General features: G+C 43.5%; 11 pseudogenes; all 11 read right to left on the reverse strand.

Annotated features, from left to right (window-relative positions):
• Positions 1 to 1454: 1454 nt before the first annotated feature.
• Positions 1455 to 1717, reverse strand: LOC130288596 (U2 spliceosomal RNA; annotated as a pseudogene).
• Positions 1718 to 3194: 1477 nt separating this feature from the next.
• On the reverse strand, positions 3195 to 3458 carry LOC130286072 (U2 spliceosomal RNA; annotated as a pseudogene).
• A 1483-nt stretch (positions 3459 to 4941) lies between these two features.
• LOC130285618 (U2 spliceosomal RNA) lies at positions 4942 to 5205 on the reverse strand (annotated as a pseudogene).
• Positions 5206 to 6688: 1483 nt separating this feature from the next.
• LOC130286074 (U2 spliceosomal RNA) lies at positions 6689 to 6952 on the reverse strand (annotated as a pseudogene).
• A 1464-nt stretch (positions 6953 to 8416) lies between these two features.
• LOC130286076 (U2 spliceosomal RNA) lies at positions 8417 to 8680 on the reverse strand (annotated as a pseudogene).
• A 1478-nt stretch (positions 8681 to 10158) lies between these two features.
• Positions 10159 to 10422, reverse strand: LOC130289262 (U2 spliceosomal RNA; annotated as a pseudogene).
• Positions 10423 to 11895: 1473 nt separating this feature from the next.
• Positions 11896 to 12159, reverse strand: LOC130286077 (U2 spliceosomal RNA; annotated as a pseudogene).
• A 1486-nt stretch (positions 12160 to 13645) lies between these two features.
• LOC130288184 (U2 spliceosomal RNA) lies at positions 13646 to 13910 on the reverse strand (annotated as a pseudogene).
• A 1481-nt stretch (positions 13911 to 15391) lies between these two features.
• On the reverse strand, positions 15392 to 15655 carry LOC130286078 (U2 spliceosomal RNA; annotated as a pseudogene).
• A 1479-nt stretch (positions 15656 to 17134) lies between these two features.
• Positions 17135 to 17399, reverse strand: LOC130287903 (U2 spliceosomal RNA; annotated as a pseudogene).
• Positions 17400 to 18865: 1466 nt separating this feature from the next.
• On the reverse strand, positions 18866 to 19129 carry LOC130288744 (U2 spliceosomal RNA; annotated as a pseudogene).
• Positions 19130 to 19613: the final 484 nt, after the last annotated feature.

Genomic DNA, 19613 nt, shown 5'->3' on the forward strand with positions numbered 1-19613 from the left:
GACCCAACCATGTCCCCTTCATGAGCACTCACATTACTCATAGGAATGGAAGGAAGGCTGGCAGCCAACCAGCCTCCCATACACTTTCTGGGTGGGTGGCAGTCAGCCACCCATACATACATACAGCACAGGCTAAACCCACATCATCACTTAAAAAAAGGACAGGCGACCATTGCACTCTGATGGAGCATTTAGCAATGCAATCCATAGCCTGGCTTTTGCCTGAACCCCCATCACTCCTCCTCTTGCATATAAGACAATATTTCAGATCTGCATATGAAAACAACACGCCTACCTTTGTTGCACATAGCTGCCTGCCTGTCTCTAGTTACCCCACTGGCTGTAGCTGCGTCCCTTCCGACATGGAATAACACCAACTGTAACGATAAACTGAAAATTAACAGTATAAACCTGCATCATTTTGGACTCTGGTATTTGCTGAATCCGGGTGACCTGACAATCGATGGTGGTGCCGCTGGTGATTCTGGCCTTCTTGGAATCTGTTGGGCCTATGTGTTAGCTCACACATCACTTGGGTATCCATGGTAACTACCACAACATGGTCATCTGCAGTTTACATCTAGCCCGTGGCATTGAATGGCATTTTAAAAGTGCTAAGGGTCCTGGTGCAATAATCCTCCCATGAGGATCAGCCTCAACGGCTTTGTAGATTGCACTCATGTCAGCAACTCCATATACATTTTTTTTTCTTCATGCTTCTTTCTTCATCCTTTTTTCTTTCTGTCATTCAGACTTTCATTCATTCGATCTCTCTCACTCACTTGCTTTAACTCATTTGTTCTCACTCACTCACTCACTCACTCAATCACTCACTCACTCATTCACTCTCACTCACTCTCACTCTCTCACTCACTCGCTCACTAAGTCAGTCTCTCTCTCTCTCTCTCTTTTTCTTTTTATATATATTTTTTTCCGTCTTCTTCTTCTTCTTCTTCTTCTTCAGACCCTGTCATAGCACTAATGCCTTTCCAATACCACCAGCAGATGGAGACACTCCATTGCAACATTGGTTGTGAGCAGCAGTTTCTAAAAACAAATGCCTCATGGCGGATTTCCCATCCATCAATGGATGGTAAATTTTGTTTTTATCATTCACTGACCACAGAAACCAATGCATGGTCAAGCAACAGCAATGACACACCCTTGTGTATAGGCATGAGACCCTCATGTCATTTAACAGGATTCAGCACCACCCACAAGACAGCTACCTGTCATGTCATGTCAAACCTGCACAGGTGTGCTAGATTATTATTATTTAGTTTTATTTTATTTTTTTACACCAATCAGTGTGCAAACATGGTCATTAAAACGCTAAATGAATAGACGTTCATAAACCAGTCAGTGCAACTCATCATTTTGGTCTCCAATTCTCAAACTCAAATTCTCACCCACGGAGGATTAAATGAGAATCTTTCTTGTTTAACACTGGAATGGGGTGGTGCACTGTTCACTACCCGAAGATACTGCCACATCGGGTCAATGCATAGGGCGACAGAAGCAAGCTTCCAAATCAGCTCCCTTTCTCAAAAATCCATTTAATTTATGGTCCCCAGATAGGGAACGTATGTATCAGTATGTGCTCACAAGTCACCCAAGTGCAAGTATTCACACAAAAAAAACGTGCCTCAGGATGCGATCTGTCGCAAGATCCTTTCTTTTTTTACACTTGATCTAAGCCAAAAGGCCTAGAGGGGATAACCGGGAAAGGGGTGGACCCAACCATGTCCCCTTCATGAGCACTCACATTACTCATAGGAATGGAAGGAAGGCTGGCAGCCAACCAGCCTCCCATACACTTTCTGGGTGGGTGGCAGTCAGCCACCCATACATACATACAGCACAGGCTAAACCCACATCATCACTTAAAAAAAGGACAGGCGACCATTGCACTCTGATGGAGCATTTAGCAATGCAATCCATAGCCTGGCTTTTGCCTGAACCCCCATCACTCCTCCTCTTGCATATAAGACAATATTTCAGATCTGCATATGAAAACAACACGCCTACCTTTGTTGCACATAGCTGCCTGCCTGTCTCTAGTTACCCCACTGGCTGTAGCTGCGTCCCTTCCGACATGGAATAACACCAACTGTAACGATAAACTGAAAATTAACAGTATAAACCTGCATCATTTTGGACTCTGGTATTTGCTGAATCCGGGTGACCTGACAATCGATGGTGGTGCCGCTGGTGATTCTGGCCTTCTTGGAATCTGTTGGGCCTATGTGTTAGCTCACACATCACTTGGGTATCCATGGTAACTACCACAACATGGTCATCTGCAGTTTACATCTAGCCCGTGGCATTGAATGGCATTTTAAAAGTGCTAAGGGTCCTGGTGCAATAATCCTCCCATGAGGATCAGCCTCAACGGCTTTGTAGATTGCACTCATGTCAGCAACTCCATATACATTTTTTTTTCTTCATGCTTCTTTCTTCATCCTTTTTTCTTTCTGTCATTCAGACTTTCATTCATTCGATCTCTCTCACTCACTTGCTTTAACTCATTTGTTCTCACTCACTCACTCACTCACTCACTCAATCACTCACTCACTCATTCACTCTCACTCACTCTCACTCTCTCACTCACTCGCTCACTAAGTCAGTCTCTCTCTCTCTCTCTCTTTTTCTTTTTATATATATTTTTTTCCGTCTTCTTCTTCTTCTTCTTCTTCTTCTTCAGACCCTGTCATAGCACTAATGCCTTTCCAATACCACCAGCAGATGGAGACACTCCATTGCAACATTGGTTGTGAGCAGCAGTTTCTAAAAACAAATGCCTCATGGCGGATTTCCCATCCATCAATGGATGGTAAATTTTGTTTTTATCATTCACTGACCACAGAAACCAATGCATGGTCAAGCAACAGCAATGACACACCCTTGTGTATAGGCATGAGACCCTCATGTCATTTAACAGGATTCAGCACCACCCACAAGACAGCTACCTGTCATGTCATGTCAAACCTACACAGGTGTGCTAGATTATTATTATTTAGTTTTATTTTATTTTTTTACACCAATCAGTGTGCAAACATGGTCATTAAAACGCTAAATGAATAGACGTTCATAAACCAGTCAGTGCAACTCATCATTTTGGTCTCCAATTCTCAAACTCAAATTCTCACCCACGGAGGATTAAATGAGAATCTTTCTTGTTTAACACTGGAATGGGGTGGTGCACTGTTCACTACCCGAAGATACTGCCACATCGGGTCAATGCATAGGGCGACAGAAGCAAGCTTCCAAATCAGCTCCCTTTCTCAAAAATCCATTTAATTTATGGTCCCCAGATAGGGAACGTATGTATCAGTATGTGCTCACAAGTCACCCAAGTGCAAGTATTCACACAAAAAAAAACGTGCCTCAGGATGCGATCTGTCGCAAGATCCTTTCTTTTTTTACACTTGATCTAAGCCAAAAGGCCTAGAGGGGATAACCGGGAAAGGGGTGGACCCAACCATGTCCCCTTCATGAGCACTCACATTACTCATAGGAATGGAAGGAAGGCTGGCAGCCAACCAGCCTCCCATACACTTTCTGGGTGGGTGGCAGTCAGCCACCCATACATACATACAGCACAGGCTAAACCCACATCATCACTTAAAAAAAGGACAGGCGACCATTGCACTCTGATGGAGCATTTAGCAATGCAATCCATAGCCTGGCTTTTGCCTGAACCCCCATCACTCCTCCTCTTGCATATAAGACAATATTTCAGATCTGCATATGAAAACAACACGCCTACCTTTGTTGCACATAGCTGCCTGCCTGTCTCTAGTTACCCCACTGGCTGTAGCTGCGTCCCTTCCGACATGGAATAACACCAACTGTAACGATAAACTGAAAATTAACAGTATAAACCTGCATCATTTTGGACTCTGGTATTTGCTGAATCCGGGTGACCTGACAATCGATGGTGGTGCCGCTGGTGATTCTGGCCTTCTTGTAATCTGTTGGGCCTATGTGTTAGCTCACACATCACTTGGGTATCCATGGTAACTACCACAACATGGTCATCTGCAGTTTACATCTAGCCCGTGGCATTGAATGGCATTTTAAAAGTGCTAAGGGTCCTGGTGCAATAATCCTCCCATGAGGATCAGCCTCAACGGCTTTGTAGATTGCACTCATGTCAGCAACTCCATATACATTTTTTTTTCTTCATGCTTCTTTCTTCATCCTTTTTTCTTTCTGTCATTCAGACTTTCATTCATTCGATCTCTCTCACTCACTTGCTTTAACTCATTTGTTCTCACTCACTCACTCACTCACTCACTCAATCACTCACTCACTCATTCACTCTCACTCACTCTCACTCTCTCACTCACTCGCTCACTAAGTCAGTCTCTCTCTCTCTCTCTCTTTTTCTTTTTATATATATTTTTTTCCGTCTTCTTCTTCTTCTTCTTCTTCTTCTTCTTCTTCAGACCCTGTCATAGCACTAATGCCTTTCCAATACCACCAGCAGATGGAGACACTCCATTGCAACATTGGTTGTGAGCAGCAGTTTCTAAAAACAAATGCCTCATGGCGGATTTCCCATCCATCAATGGATGGTAAATTTTGTTTTTATCATTCACTGACCACAGAAACCAATGCATGGTCAAGCAACAGCAATGACACACCCTTGTGTATAGGCATGAGACCCTCATGTCATTTAACAGGATTCAGCACCACCCACAAGACAGCTACCTGTCATGTCATGTCAAACCTGCACAGGTGTGCTAGATTATTATTATTTAGTTTTATTTTATTTTTTTACACCAATCAGTGTGCAAACATGGTCATTAAAACGCTAAATGAATAGACGTTCATAAACCAGTCAGTGCAACTCATCATTTTGGTCTCCAATTCTCAAACTCAAATTCTCACCCACGGAGGATTAAATGAGAATCTTTCTTGTTTAACACTGGAATGGGGTGGTGCACTGTTCACTACCCGAAGATACTGCCACATCGGGTCAATGCATAGGGCGACAGAAGCAAGCTTCCAAATCAGCTCCCTTTCTCAAAAATCCATTTAATTTATGGTCCCCAGATAGGGAACGTATGTATCAGTATGTGCTCACAAGTCACCCAAGTGCAAGTATCCACACAAAAAAAAACGTGCCTCAGGATGCGATCTGTCGCAAGATCCTTTCTTTTTTTACACTTGATCTAAGCCAAAAGGCCTAGAGGGGATAACCGGGAAAGGGGTGGACCCAACCATGTCCCCTTCATGAGCACTCACATTACTCATAGGAATGGAAGGAAGGCTGGCAGCCAACCAGCCTCCCATACACTTTCTGGGTGGGTGGCAGTCAGCCACCCATACATACATACAGCACAGGCTAAACCCACATCATCACTTAAAAAAAGGACAGGCGACCATTGCACTCTGATGGAGCATTTAGCAATGCAATCCATAGCCTGGCTTTTGCCTGAACCCCCATCACTCCTCCTCTTGCATATAAGACAATATTTCAGATCTGCATATGAAAACAACACGCCTACCTTTGTTGCACATAGCTGCCTGCCTGTCTCTAGTTACCCCACTGGCTGTAGCTGCGTCCCTTCCGACATGGAATAACACCAACTGTAACGATAAACTGAAAATTAACAGTATAAACCTGCATCATTTTGGACTCTGGTATTTGCTGAATCCGGGTGACCTGACAATCGATGGTGGTGCCGCTGGTGATTCTGGCCTTCTTGGAATCTGTTGGGCCTATGTGTTAGCTCACACATCACTTGGGTATCCATGGTAACTACCACAACATGGTCATCTGCAGTTTACATCTAGCCCGTGGCATTGAATGGCATTTTAAAAGTGCTAAGGGTCCTGGTGCAATAATCCTCCCATGAGGATCAGCCTCAACGGCTTTGTAGATTGCACTCATGTCAGCAACTCCATATACATTTTTTTTTCTTCATGCTTCTTTCTTCATCCTTTTTTCTTTCTGTCATTCAGACTTTCATTCATTCGATCTCTCTCACTCACTTGCTTTAACTCATTTGTTCTCACTCACTCACTCACTCACTCACTCAATCACTCACTCACTCATTCACTCTCACTCACTCTCACTCTCTCACTCACTCGCTCACTAAGTCAGTCTCTCTCTCTCTCTCTCTTTTTCTTTTTATATATATTTTTTTCCGTCTTCTTCTTCTTCTTCTTCTTCTTCTTCTTCTTCAGACCCTGTCATAGCACTAATGCCTTTCCAATACCACCAGCAGATGGAGACACTCCATTGCAACATTGGTTGTGAGCAGCAGTTTCTAAAAACAAATGCCTCATGGCGGATTTCCCATCCATCAATGGATGGTAAATTTTGTTTTTATCATTCACTGACCACAGAAACCAATGCATGGTCAAGCAACAGCAATGACACACCCTTGTGTATAGGCATGAGACCCTCATGTCATTTAACAGGATTCAGCACCACCCACAAGACAGCTACCTGTCATGTCATGTCAAACCTGCACAGGTGTGCTAGATTATTATTATTTAGTTTTATTTTATTTTTTTACACCAATCAGTGTGCAAACATGGTCATTAAAACGCTAAATGAATAGACGTTCATAAACCAGTCAGTGCAACTCATCATTTTGGTCTCCAATTCTCAAACTCAAATTCTCACCCACGGAGGATTAAATGAGAATCTTTCTTGTTTAACACTGGAATGGGGTGGTGCACTGTTCACTACCCGAAGATACTGCCACATCGGGTCAATGCATAGGGCGACAGAAGCAAGCTTCCAAATCAGCTCCCTTTCTCAAAAATCCATTTAATTTATGGTCCCCAGATAGGGAACGTATGTATCAGTATGTGCTCACAAGTCACCCAAGTGCAAGTATTCACACAAAAAAAAACGTGCCTCAGGATGCGATCTGTCGCAAGATCCTTTCTTTTTTTACACTTGATCTAAGCCAAAAGGCCTAGAGGGGATAACCGGGAAAGGGGTGGGCCCAACCATGTCCCCTTCATGAGCACTCACATTACTCATAGGAATGGAAGGAAGGCTGGCAGCCAACCAGCCTCCCATACACTTTCTGGGTGGGTGGCAGTCAGCCACCCATACATACATACAGCACAGGCTAAACCCACATCATCACTTAAAAAAAGGACAGGCGACCATTGCACTCTGATGGAGCATTTAGCAATGCAATCCATAGCCTGGCTTTTGCCTGAACCCCCATCACTCCTCCTCTTGCATATAAGACAATATTTCAGATCTGCATATGAAAACAACACGCCTACCTTTGTTGCACATAGCTGCCTGCCTGTCTCTAGTTACCCCACTGGCTGTAGCTGCGTCCCTTCCGACATGGAATAACACCAACTGTAACGATAAACTGAAAATTAACAGTATAAACCTGCATCATTTTGGACTCTGGTATTTGCTGAATCCGGGTGACCTGACAATCGATGGTGGTGCCGCTGGTGATTCTGGCCTTCTTGGAATCTGTTGGGCCTATGTGTTAGCTCACACATCACTTGGGTATCCATGGTAACTACCACAACATGGTCATCTGCAGTTTACATCTAGCCCGTGGCATTGAATGGCATTTTAAAAGTGCTAAGGGTCCTGGTGCAATAATCCTCCCATGAGGATCAGCCTCAACGGCTTTGTAGATTGCACTCATGTCAGCAACTCCATATACATTTTTTTTTCTTCATGCTTCTTTCTTCATCCTTTTTTCTTTCTGTCATTCAGACTTTCATTCATTCGATCTCTCTCACTCACTTGCTTTAACTCATTTGTTCTCACTCACTCACTCACTCACTCACTCAATCACTCACTCATTCACTCTCACTCACTCTCACTCTCTCACTCACTCGCTCACTAAGTCAGTCTCTCTCTCTCTCTCTCTTTTTCTTTTTATATATATTTTTTTCCGTCTTCTTCTTCTTCTTCTTCAGACCCTGTCATAGCACTAATGCCTTTCCAATACCACCAGCAGATGGAGACACTCCATTGCAACATTGGTTGTGAGCAGCAGTTTCTAAAAACAAATGCCTCATGGCGGATTTCCCATCCATCAATGGATGGTAAATTTTGTTTTTATCATTCACTGACCACAGAAACCAATGCATGGTCAAGCAACAGCAATGACACACCCTTGTGTATAGGCATGAGACCCTCATGTCATTTAACAGGATTCAGCACCACCCACAAGACAGCTACCTGTCATGTCATGTCAAACCTGCACAGGTGTGCTAGATTATTATTATTTAGTTTTATTTTATTTTTTTACACCAATCAGTGTGCAAACATGGTCATTAAAACGCTAAATGAATAGACGTTCATAAACCAGTCAGTGCAACTCATCATTTTGGTCTCCAATTCTCAAACTCAAATTCTCACCCACGGAGGATTAAATGAGAATCTTTCTTGTTTAACACTGGAATGGGGTGGTGCACTGTTCACTACCCGAAGATACTGCCACATCGGGTCAATGCATAGGGCGACAGAAGCAAGCTTCCAAATCAGCTCCCTTTCTCAAAAATCCATTTAATTTATGGTCCCCAGATAGGGAACGTATGTATCAGTATGTGCTCACAAGTCACCCAAGTGCAAGTATTCACACAAAAAAAAACGTGCCTCAGGATGCGATCTGTCGCAAGATCCTTTCTTTTTTTACACTTGATCTAAGCCAAAAGGCCTAGAGGGGATAACCGGGAAAGGGGTGGACCCAACCATGTCCCCTTCATGAGCACTCACATTACTCATAGGAATGGAAGGAAGGCTGGCAGCCAACCAGCCTCCCATACACTTTCTGGGTGGGTGGCAGTCAGCCACCCATACATACATACAGCACAGGCTAAACCCACATCATCACTTAAAAAAAGGACAGGCGACCATTGCACTCTGATGGAGCATTTAGCAATGCAATCCATAGCCTGGCTTTTGCCTGAACCCCCATCACTCCTCCTCTTGCATATAAGACAATATTTCAGATCTGCATATGAAAACAACACGCCTACCTTTGTTGCACATAGCTGCCTGCCTGTCTCTAGTTACCCCACTGGCTGTAGCTGCGTCCCTTCCGACATGGAATAACACCAACTGTAACGATAAACTGAAAATTAACAGTATAAACCTGCATCATTTTGGACTCTGGTATTTGCTGAATCCGGGTGACCTGACAATCGATGGTGGTGCCGCTGGTGATTCTGGCCTTCTTGGAATCTGTTGGGCCTATGTGTTAGCTCACACATCACTTGGGTATCCATGGTAACTACCACAACATGGTCATCTGCAGTTTACATCTAGCCCGTGGCATTGAATGGCATTTTAAAAGTGCTAAGGGTCCTGGTGCAATAATCCTCCCATGAGGATCAGCCTCAACGGCTTTGTAGATTGCACTCATGTCAGCAACTCCATATACATTTTTTTTTCTTCATGCTTCTTTCTTCATCCTTTTTTCTTTCTGTCATTCAGACTTTCATTCATTCGATCTCTCTCACTCACTTGCTTTAACTCATTTGTTCTCACTCACTCACTCACTCACTCAATCACTCACTCACTCATTCACTCTCACTCACTCTCACTCTCTCACTCACTCGCTCACTAAGTCAGTCTCTCTCTCTCTCTCCCTCTTTTTCTTTTTATATATATTTTTTTCCGTCTTCTTCTTCTTCTTCTTCTTCTTCTTCTTCAGACCCTGTCATAGCACTAATGCCTTTCCAATACCACCAGCAGATGGAGACACTCCATTGCAACATTGGTTGTGAGCAGCAGTTTCTAAAAACAAATGCCTCATGGCGGATTTCCCATCCATCAATGGATGGTAAATTTAGTTTTTATCATTCACTGACCACAGAAACCAATGCATGGTCAAGCAACAGCAATGACACACCCTTGTGTATAGGCATGAGACCCTCATGTCATTTAACAGGATTCAGCACCACCCACAAGACAGCTACCTGTCATGTCATGTCAAACCTGCACAGGTGTGCTAGATTATTATTATTTAGTTTTATTTTATTTTTTTACACCAATCAGTGTGCAAACATGGTCATTAAAACGCTAAATGAATAGACGTTCATAAACCAGTCAGTGCAACTCATCATTTTGGTCTCCAATTCTCAAACTCAAATTCTCACCCACGGAGGATTAAATGAGAATCTTTCTTGTTTAACACTGGAATGGGGTGGTGCACTGTTCACTACCCGAAGATACTGCCACATCAGGTCAATGCATAGGGCGACAGAAGCAAGCTTCCAAATCAGCTCCCTTTCTCAAAAATCCATTTAATTTATGGTCCCCAGATAGGGAACGTATGTATCAGTATGTGCTCACAAGTCACCCAAGTGCAAGTATTCACACAAAAAAAAACGTGCCTCAGGATGCGATCTGTCGCAAGATCCTTTCTTTTTTTACACTTGATCTAAGCCAAAAGGCCTAGAGGGGATAACCGGGAAAGGGGTGGACCCAACCATGTCCCCTTCATGAGCACTCACATTACTCATAGGAATGGAAGGAAGGCTGGCAGCCAACCAGCCTCCCATACACTTTCTGGGTGGGTGGCAGTCAGCCACCCATACATACATACAGCACAGGCTAAACCCACATCATCACTTAAAAAAAGGACAGGCGACCATTGCACTCTGATGGAGCATTTAGCAATGCAATCCATAGCCTGGCTTTTGCCTGAACCCCCATCACTCCTCCTCTTGCATATAAGACAATATTTCAGATCTGCATATGAAAACAACACGCCTACCTTTGTTGCACATAGCTGCCTGCCTGTCTCTAGTTACCCCACTGGCTGTAGCTGCGTCCCTTCCGACATGGAATAACACCAACTGTAACGATAAACTGAAAATTAACAGTATAAACCTGCATCATTTTGGACTCTGGTATTTGCTGAATCCGGGTGACCTGACAATCGATGGTGGTGCCGCTGGTGATTCTGGCCTTCTTGGAATCTGTTGGGCCTATGTGTTAGCTCACACATCACTTGGGTATCCATGGTAACTACCACAACATGGTCATCTGCAGTTTACATCTAGCCCGTGGCATTGAATGGCATTTTAAAAGTGCTAAGGGTCCTGGTGCAATAATCCTCCCATGAGGATCAGCCTCAACGGCTTTGTAGATTGCACTCATGTCAGCAACTCCATATACATTTTTTTTTCTTCATGCTTCTTTCTTCATCCTTTTTTCTTTCTGTCATTCAGACTTTCATTCATTCGATCTCTCTCACTCACTTGCTTTAACTCATTTGTTCTCACTCACTCACTCACTCACTCAATCACTCACTCACTCATTCACTCTCACTCACTCTCACTCTCTCACTCACTCGCTCACTAAGTCAGTCTCTCTCTCTCTCTCTCTTTTTCTTTTTATATATATTTTTTTCCGTCTTCTTCTTCTTCTTCTTCTTCTTCTTCAGACCCTGTCATAGCACTAATGCCTTTCCAATACCACCAGCAGATGGAGACACTCCATTGCAACATTGGTTGTGAGCAGCAGTTTCTAAAAACAAATGCCTCATGGCGGATTTCCCATCCATCAATGGATGGTAAATTTTGTTTTTATCATTCACTGACCACAGAAACCAATGCATGGTCAAGCAACAGCAATGACACACCCTTGTGTATAGGCATGAGACCCTCATGTCATTTAACAGGATTCAGCACCACCCACAAGACAGCTACCTGTCATGTCATGTCAAACCTGCACAGGTGTGCTAGATTATTATTATTTAGTTTTATTTTATTTTTTTACACCAATCAGTGTGCAAACATGGTCATTAAAACGCTAAATGAATAGACGTTCATAAACCAGTCAGTGCAACTCATCATTTTGGTCTCCAATTCTCAAACTCAAATTCTCACCCACGGAGGATTAAATGAGAATCTTTCTTGTTTAACACTGGAATGGGGTGGTGCACTGTTCACTACCCGAAGATACTGCCACATCGGGTCAATGCATAGGGCGACAGAAGCAAGCTTCCAAATCAGCTCCCTTTCTCAAAAATCCATTTAATTTATGGTCCCCAGATAGGGAACGTATGTATCAGTATGTGCTCACAAGTCACCCAAGTGCAAGTATTCACACAAAAAAAAACGTGCCTCAGGATGCGATCTGTCGCAAGATCCTTTCTTTTTTTACACTTGATCTAAGCCAAAAGGCCTAGAGGGGATAACCGGGAAAGGGGTGGACCCAACCATGTCCCCTTCATGAGCACTCACATTACTCATAGGAATGGAAGGAAGGCTGGCAGCCAACCAGCCTCCCATACACTTTCTGGGTGGGTGGCAGTCAGCCACCCATACATACATACAGCACAGGCTAAACCCACATCATCACTTAAAAAAAGGACAGGCGACCATTGCACTCTGATGGAGCATTTAGCAATGCAATCCATAGCCTGGCTTTTGCCTGAACCCCCATCACTCCTCCTCTTGCATATAAGACAATATTTCAGATCTGCATATGAAAACAACACGCCTACCTTTGTTGCACATAGCTGCCTGCCTGTCTCTAGTTACCCCACTGGCTGTAGCTGCGTCCCTTCCGACATGGAATAACACCAACTGTAACGATAAACTGAAAATTAACAGTATAAACCTGCATCATTTTGGACTCTGGTATTTGCTGAATCCGGGTGACCTGACAATCGATGGTGGTGCCGCTGGTGATTCTGGCCTTCTTGGAATCTGTTGGGCCTATGTGTTAGCTCACACATCACTTGGGTATCCATGGTAACTACCACAACATGGTCATCTGCAGTTTACATCTAGCCCGTGGCATTGAATGGCATTTTAAAAGTGCTAAGGGTCCTGGTGCAATAATCCTCCCATGAGGATCAGCCTCAACGGCTTTGTAGATTGCACTCATGTCAGCAACTCCATATACATTTTTTTTTCTTCATGCTTCTTTCTTCATCCTTTTTTCTTTCTGTCATTCAGACTTTCATTCATTCGATCTCTCTCACTCACTTGCTTTAACTCATTTGTTCTCACTCACTCACTCACTCACTCACTCAATCACTCACTCACTCATTCACTCTCACTCACTCTCACTCTCTCACTCACTCGCTCACTAAGTCAGTCTCTCTCTCTCTCTCTCTTTTTCTTTTTATATATATTTTTTTCCGTCTTCTTCTTCTTCTTCTTCTTCTTCTTCTTCTTCTTCAGACCCTGTCATAGCACTAATGCCTTTCCAATACCACCAGCAGATGGAGACACTCCATTGCAACATTGGTTGTGAGCAGCAGTTTCTAAAAACAAATGCCTCATGGCGGATTTCCCATCCATCAATGGATGGTAAATTTTGTTTTTATCATTCACTGACCACAGAAACCAATGCATGGTCAAGCAACAGCAATGACACACCCTTGTGTATAGGCATGAGACCCTCATGTCATTTAACAGGATTCAGCACCACCCACAAGACAGCTACCTGTCATGTCATGTCAAACCTGCACAGGTGTGCTAGATTATTATTATTTAGTTTTATTTTATTTTTTTACACCAATCAGTGTGCAAACATGGTCATTAAAACGCTAAATGAATAGACGTTCATAAACCAGTCAGTGCAACTCATCATTTTGGTCTCCAATTCTCAAACTCAAATTCTCACCCACGGAGGATTAAATGAGAATCTTTCTTGTTTAACACTGGAATGGGGTGGTGCACTGTTCACTACCCGAAGATACTGCCACATCGGGTCAATGCATAGGGCGACAGAAGCAAGCTTCCAAATCAGCTCCCTTTCTCAAAAATCCATTTAATTTATGGTCCCCAGATAGGGAACGTATGTATCAGTATGTGCTCACAAGTCACCCAAGTACAAGTATTCACACAAAAAAAAAACGTGCCTCAGGATGCGATCTGTCGCAAGATCCTTTCTTTTTTTACACTTGATCTAAGCCAAAAGGCCTAGAGGGGATAACCGGGAAAGGGGTGGACCCAACCATGTCCCCTTCATGAGCACTCACATTACTCATAGGAATGGAAGGAAGGCTGGCAGCCAACCAGCCTCCCATACACTTTCTGGGTGGGTGGCAGTCAGCCACCCATACATACATACAGCACAGGCTAAACCCACATCATCACTTAAAAAAAGGACAGGCGACCATTGCACTCTGATGGAGCATTTAGCAATGCAATCCATAGCCTGGCTTTTGCCTGAACCCCCATCACTCCTCCTCTTGCATATAAGACAATATTTCAGATCTGCATATGAAAACAACACGCCTACCTTTGTTGCACATAGCTGCCTGCCTGTCTCTAGTTACCCCACTGGCTGTAGCTGCGTCCCTTCCGACATGGAATAACACCAACTGTAACGATAAACTGAAAATTAACAGTATAAACCTGCATCATTTTGGACTCTGGTATTTGCTGAATCCGGGTGACCTGACAATCGATGGTGGTGCCGCTGGTGATTCTGGCCTTCTTGGAATCTGTTGGGCCTATGTGTTAGCTCACACATCACTTGGGTATCCATGGTAACTACCACAACATGGTCATCTGCAGTTTACATCTAGCCCGTGGCATTGAATGGCATTTTAAAAGTGCTAAGGGTCCTGGTGCAATAATCCTCCCATGAGGATCAGCCTCAACGGCTTTGTAGATTGCACTCATGTCAGCAACTCCATATACATTTTTTTTTCTTCATGCTTCTTTCTTCATCCTTTTTTCTTTCTGTCATTCAGACTTTCATTCATTCGATCTCTCTCACTCACTTGCTTTAACTCATTTGTTCTCACTCACTCACTCACTCACTCAATCACTCACTCACTCATTCACTCTCACTCACTCTCACTCTCTCACTCACTCGCTCACTAAGTCAGTCTCTCTCTCTCTCTCTCTCTTTTTCTTTTTATATATATTTTTTTCCGTCTTCTTCTTCTTCTTCTTCTTCTTCTTCTTCTTCAGACCCTGTCATAGCACTAATGCCTTTCCAATACCACCAGCAGATGGAGACACTCCATTGCAACATTGGTTTTGAGCAGCAGTTTCTAAAAACAAATGCCTCATGGCGGATTTCCCATCCATCAATGGATGGTAAATTTTGTTTTTATCATTCACTGACCACAGAAACCAATGCATGGTCAAGCAACAGCAATGACACACCCTTGTGTATAGGCATGAGACCCTCATGTCATTTAACAGGATTCAGCACCACCCACAAGACAGCTACCTGTCATGTCATGTCAAACCTGCACAGGTGTGCTAGATTATTATTATTTAGTTTTATTTTATTTTTTTACACCAATCAGTGTGCAAACATGGTCATTAAAACGCTAAATGAATAGACGTTCATAAACCAGTCAGTGCAACTCATCATTTTGGTCTCCAATTCTCAAACTCAAATTCTCACCCACGGAGGATTAAATGAGAATCTTTCTTGTTTAACACTGGAATGGGGTGGTGCACTGTTCACTACCCGAAGATACTGCCACATCGGGTCAATGCATAGGGCGACAGAAGCAAGCTTCCAAATCAGCTCCCTTTCTCAAAAATCCATTTAATTTATGGTCCCCAGATAGGGAACGTATGTATCAGTATGTGCTCACAAGTCACCCAAGTGCAAGTATTCACACAAAAAAAAACGTGCCTCAGGATGCGATCTGTCGCAAGATCCTTTCTTTTTTTACACTTGATCTAAGCCAAAAGGCCTAGAGGGGATAACCGGGAAAGGGGTGGACCCAACCATGTCCCCTTCATGAGCACTCACATTACTCATAGGAATGGAAGGAAGGCTGGCAGCCAACCAGCCTCCCATACACTTTCTGGGTGGGTGGCAGTCAGCCACCCATACATACATACAGCACAGGCTAAACCCACATCATCACTTAAAAAAAGGACAGGCGACCATTGCACTCTGATGGAGCATTTAGCAATGCAATCCATAGCCTGGCTTTTGCCTGAACCCCCATCACTCCTCCTCTTGCATATAAGACAATATTTCAGATCTGCATATGAAAACAACACGCCTACCTTTGTTGCACATAGCTGCCTGCCTGTCTCTAGTTACCCCACTGGCTGTAGCTGCGTCCCTTCCGACATGGAATAACACCAACTGTAACGATAAACTGAAAATTAACAGTATAAACCTGCATCATTTTGGACTCTGGTATTTGCTGAATCCGGGTGACCTGACAATCGATGGTGGTGCCGCTGGTGATTCTGGCCTTCTTGGAATCTGTTGGGCCTATGTGTTAGCTCACACATCACTTGGGTATCCATGGTAACTACCACAACATGGTCATCTGCAGTTTACATCTAGCCCGTGGCATTGAATGGCATTTTAAAAGTGCTAAGGGTCCTGGTGCAATAATCCTCCCATGAGGATCAGCCTCAACGGCTTTGTAGATTGCACTCATGTCAGCAACTCCATATACATTTTTTTTTCTTCATGCTTCTTTCTTCATCCTTTTTTCTTTCTGTCATTCAGACTTTCATTCATTCGATCTCTCTCACTCACTTGCTTTAACTCATTTGTTCTCACTCACTCACTCACTCACTCAATCACTCACTCACTCATTCACTCTCACTCACTCTCACTCTCTCACTCACTCGCTCACTAAGTCAGTCTCTCTCTCTCTCTCTCTTTTTCTTTTTATATATATTTTTTTCCGTCTTCTTCTTCTTCTTCTTCTTCTTCTTCTTCTTCAGACCCTGTCATAGCACTAATGCCTTTCCAATACCACCAGCAGATGGAGACACTCCATTGCAACATTGGTTGTGAGCAGCAGTTTCTAAAAACAAATGCCTCATGGCGGATTTCCCATCCATCAATGGATGGTAAATTTTGTTTTTATCATTCACTGACCACAGAAACCAATGCATGGTCAAGCAACAGCAATGACACACCCTTGTGTATAGGCATGAGACCCTCATGTCATTTAACAGGATTCAGCACCACCCACAAGACAGCTACCTGTCATGTCATGTCAAACCTGCACAGGTGTGCTAGATTATTATTATTTAGTTTTATTTTATTTTTTTACACCAATCAGTGTGCAAACATGGTCATTAAAACGCTAAATGAATAGACGTTCATAAACCAGTCAGTGCAACTCATCATTTTGGTCTCCAATTCTCAAACTCAAATTCTCACCCACGGAGGATTAAATGAGAATCTTTCTTGTTTAACACTGGAATGGGGTGGTGCACTGTTCACTACCCGAAGATACTGCCACATCGGGTCAATGCATAGGGCGACAGAAGCAAGCTTCCAAATCAGCTCCCTTTCTCAAAAATCCATTTAATTTATGGTCCCCAGATAGGGAACGTATGTATCAGTATGTGCTCACAAGTCACCCAAGTGCAAGTATTCACACAAAAAAAAAACGTGCCTCAGGATGCGATCTGTCGCAAGATCCTTTCTTTTTTTACACTTGATCTAAGCCAAAAGGCCTAGAGGGGATAACCGGGAAAGGGGTGGACCCAACCATGTCCCCTTCATGAGCACTCACATTACTCATAGGAATGGAAGGAAGGCTGGCAGCCAACCAGCCTCCCATACACTTTCTGGGTGGGTGGCAGTCAGCCACCCATACATACATACAGCACAGGCTAAACCCACATCATCACTTAAAAAAAGGACAGGCGACCATTGCACTCTGATGGAGCATTTAGCAATGCAATCCATAGCCTGGCTTTTGCCTGAACCCCCATCACTCCTCCTCTTGCATATAAGACAATATTTCAGATCTGCATATGAAAACAACACGCCTACCTTTGTTGCACATAGCTGCCTGCCTGTCTCTAGTTACCCCACTGGCTGTAGCTGCGTCCCTTCCGACATGGAATAACACCAACTGTAACGATAAACTGAAAATTAACAGTATAAACCTGCATCATTTTGGACTCTGGTATTTGCTGAATCCGGGTGACCTGACAATCGATGGTGGTGCCGCTGGTGATTCTGGCCTTCTTGGAATCTGTTGGGCCTATGTGTTAGCTCACACATCACTTGGGTATCCATGGTAACTACCACAACATGGTCATCTGCAGTTTACATCTAGCCCGTGGCATTGAATGGCATTTTAAAAGTGCTAAGGGTCCTGGTGCAATAATCCTCCCATGAGGATCAGCCTCAACGGCTTTGTAGATTGCACTCATGTCAGCAACTCCATATACATTTTTTTTTCTTCATGCTTCTTTCTTCATCCTTTTTTCTTTCTGTCATTCAGACTTTCATTCATTCGATCTCTCTCACTCACTTGCTTTAACTCATTTGTTCTCACTCACTCACTCACTCACTCACTCAATCACTCATTCACTCTCACTCACTCTCACTCTCTCACTCACTCGCTCACTAAGTCAGTCTCTCTCTCTCTCTCTCTTTTTCTTTTTATATATATTTTTTTCCGTCTTCTTCTTCTTCTTCTTCTTCTTCAGACCCTGTCATAGCACTAATGCCTTTCCAATACCACCAGCAGATGGAGACACTCCATTGCAACATTGGTTGTGAGCAGCAGTTTCTAAAAACAAATGCCTCATGGCGGATTTCCCATCCATCAATGGATGGTAAATTTTGTTTTTATCATTCACTGACCACAGAAACCAATGCATGGTCAAGCAACAGCAATGACACACCCTTGTGTATAGGCATGAGACCCTCATGTCATTTAACAGGATTCAGCACCACCCACAAGACAGCTACCTGTCATGTCATGTCAAACCTGCACAGGTGTGCTAGATTATTATTATTTAGTTTTATTTTATTTTTTTACACCAATCAGTGTGCAAACATGGTCATTAAAACGCTAAATGAATAGACGTTCATAAACCAGTCAGTGCAACTCATCATTTTGGTCTCCAATTCTCAAACTCAAATTCTCACCCACGGAGGATTAAATGAGAATCTTTCTTGTTTAACACTGGAATGGGGTGGTGCACTGTTCACTACCCGAAGATACTGCCACATCGGGTCAATGCATAGGGCGACAGAAGCAAGCTTCCAAATCAGCTCCCTTTCTCAAAAATCCATATAATTTATGGTCCCCAGATAGGGAACGTATGTATCAGTATGTGCTCACAAGTCACCCAAGTGCAAGTATTCACACAAAAAAAAACGTGCCTCAGGATGCGATCTGTCGCAAGATCCTTTCTTTTTTTACACTTGATCTAAGCCAAAAGGCCTAGAGGGGATAACCGGGAAAGGGGTGGACCCAACCATGTCCCCTTCATGAGCACTCACATTACTCATAGGAATGGAAGGAAGGCTGGCAGCCAACCAGCCTCCCATACACTTTCTGGGTGGGTGGCAGTCAGCCACCCATACATACATACAGCACAGGCTAAACCCACATCATCACTTAAAAAAAGGACAGGCGACCATTGCACTCTGATGGAGCATTTAGCAATGCAATCCATAGCCTGGCTTTTGCCTGAACCCCCATCACTCCTCCTCTTGCATATAAGACAATATTTCAGATCTGCATATGAAAACAACACGCCTACCTTTGTTGCACATAGCTGCCTGCCTGTCTCTAGTTACCCCACTGGCTGTAGCTGCGTCCCTTCCGACATGGAATAACACCAACTGTAACGATAAACTGAAAATTAACAGTATAAACCTGCATCATTTTGGACTCTGGTATTTGCTGAATCCGGGTGACCTGACAATCGATGGT

Source organism: Hyla sarda, chromosome 8, assembly GCF_029499605.1.
Source record: "Hyla sarda isolate aHylSar1 chromosome 8, aHylSar1.hap1, whole genome shotgun sequence".
In the NCBI taxonomy this organism is placed as follows: domain Eukaryota; kingdom Metazoa; phylum Chordata; class Amphibia; order Anura; family Hylidae; genus Hyla; species Hyla sarda.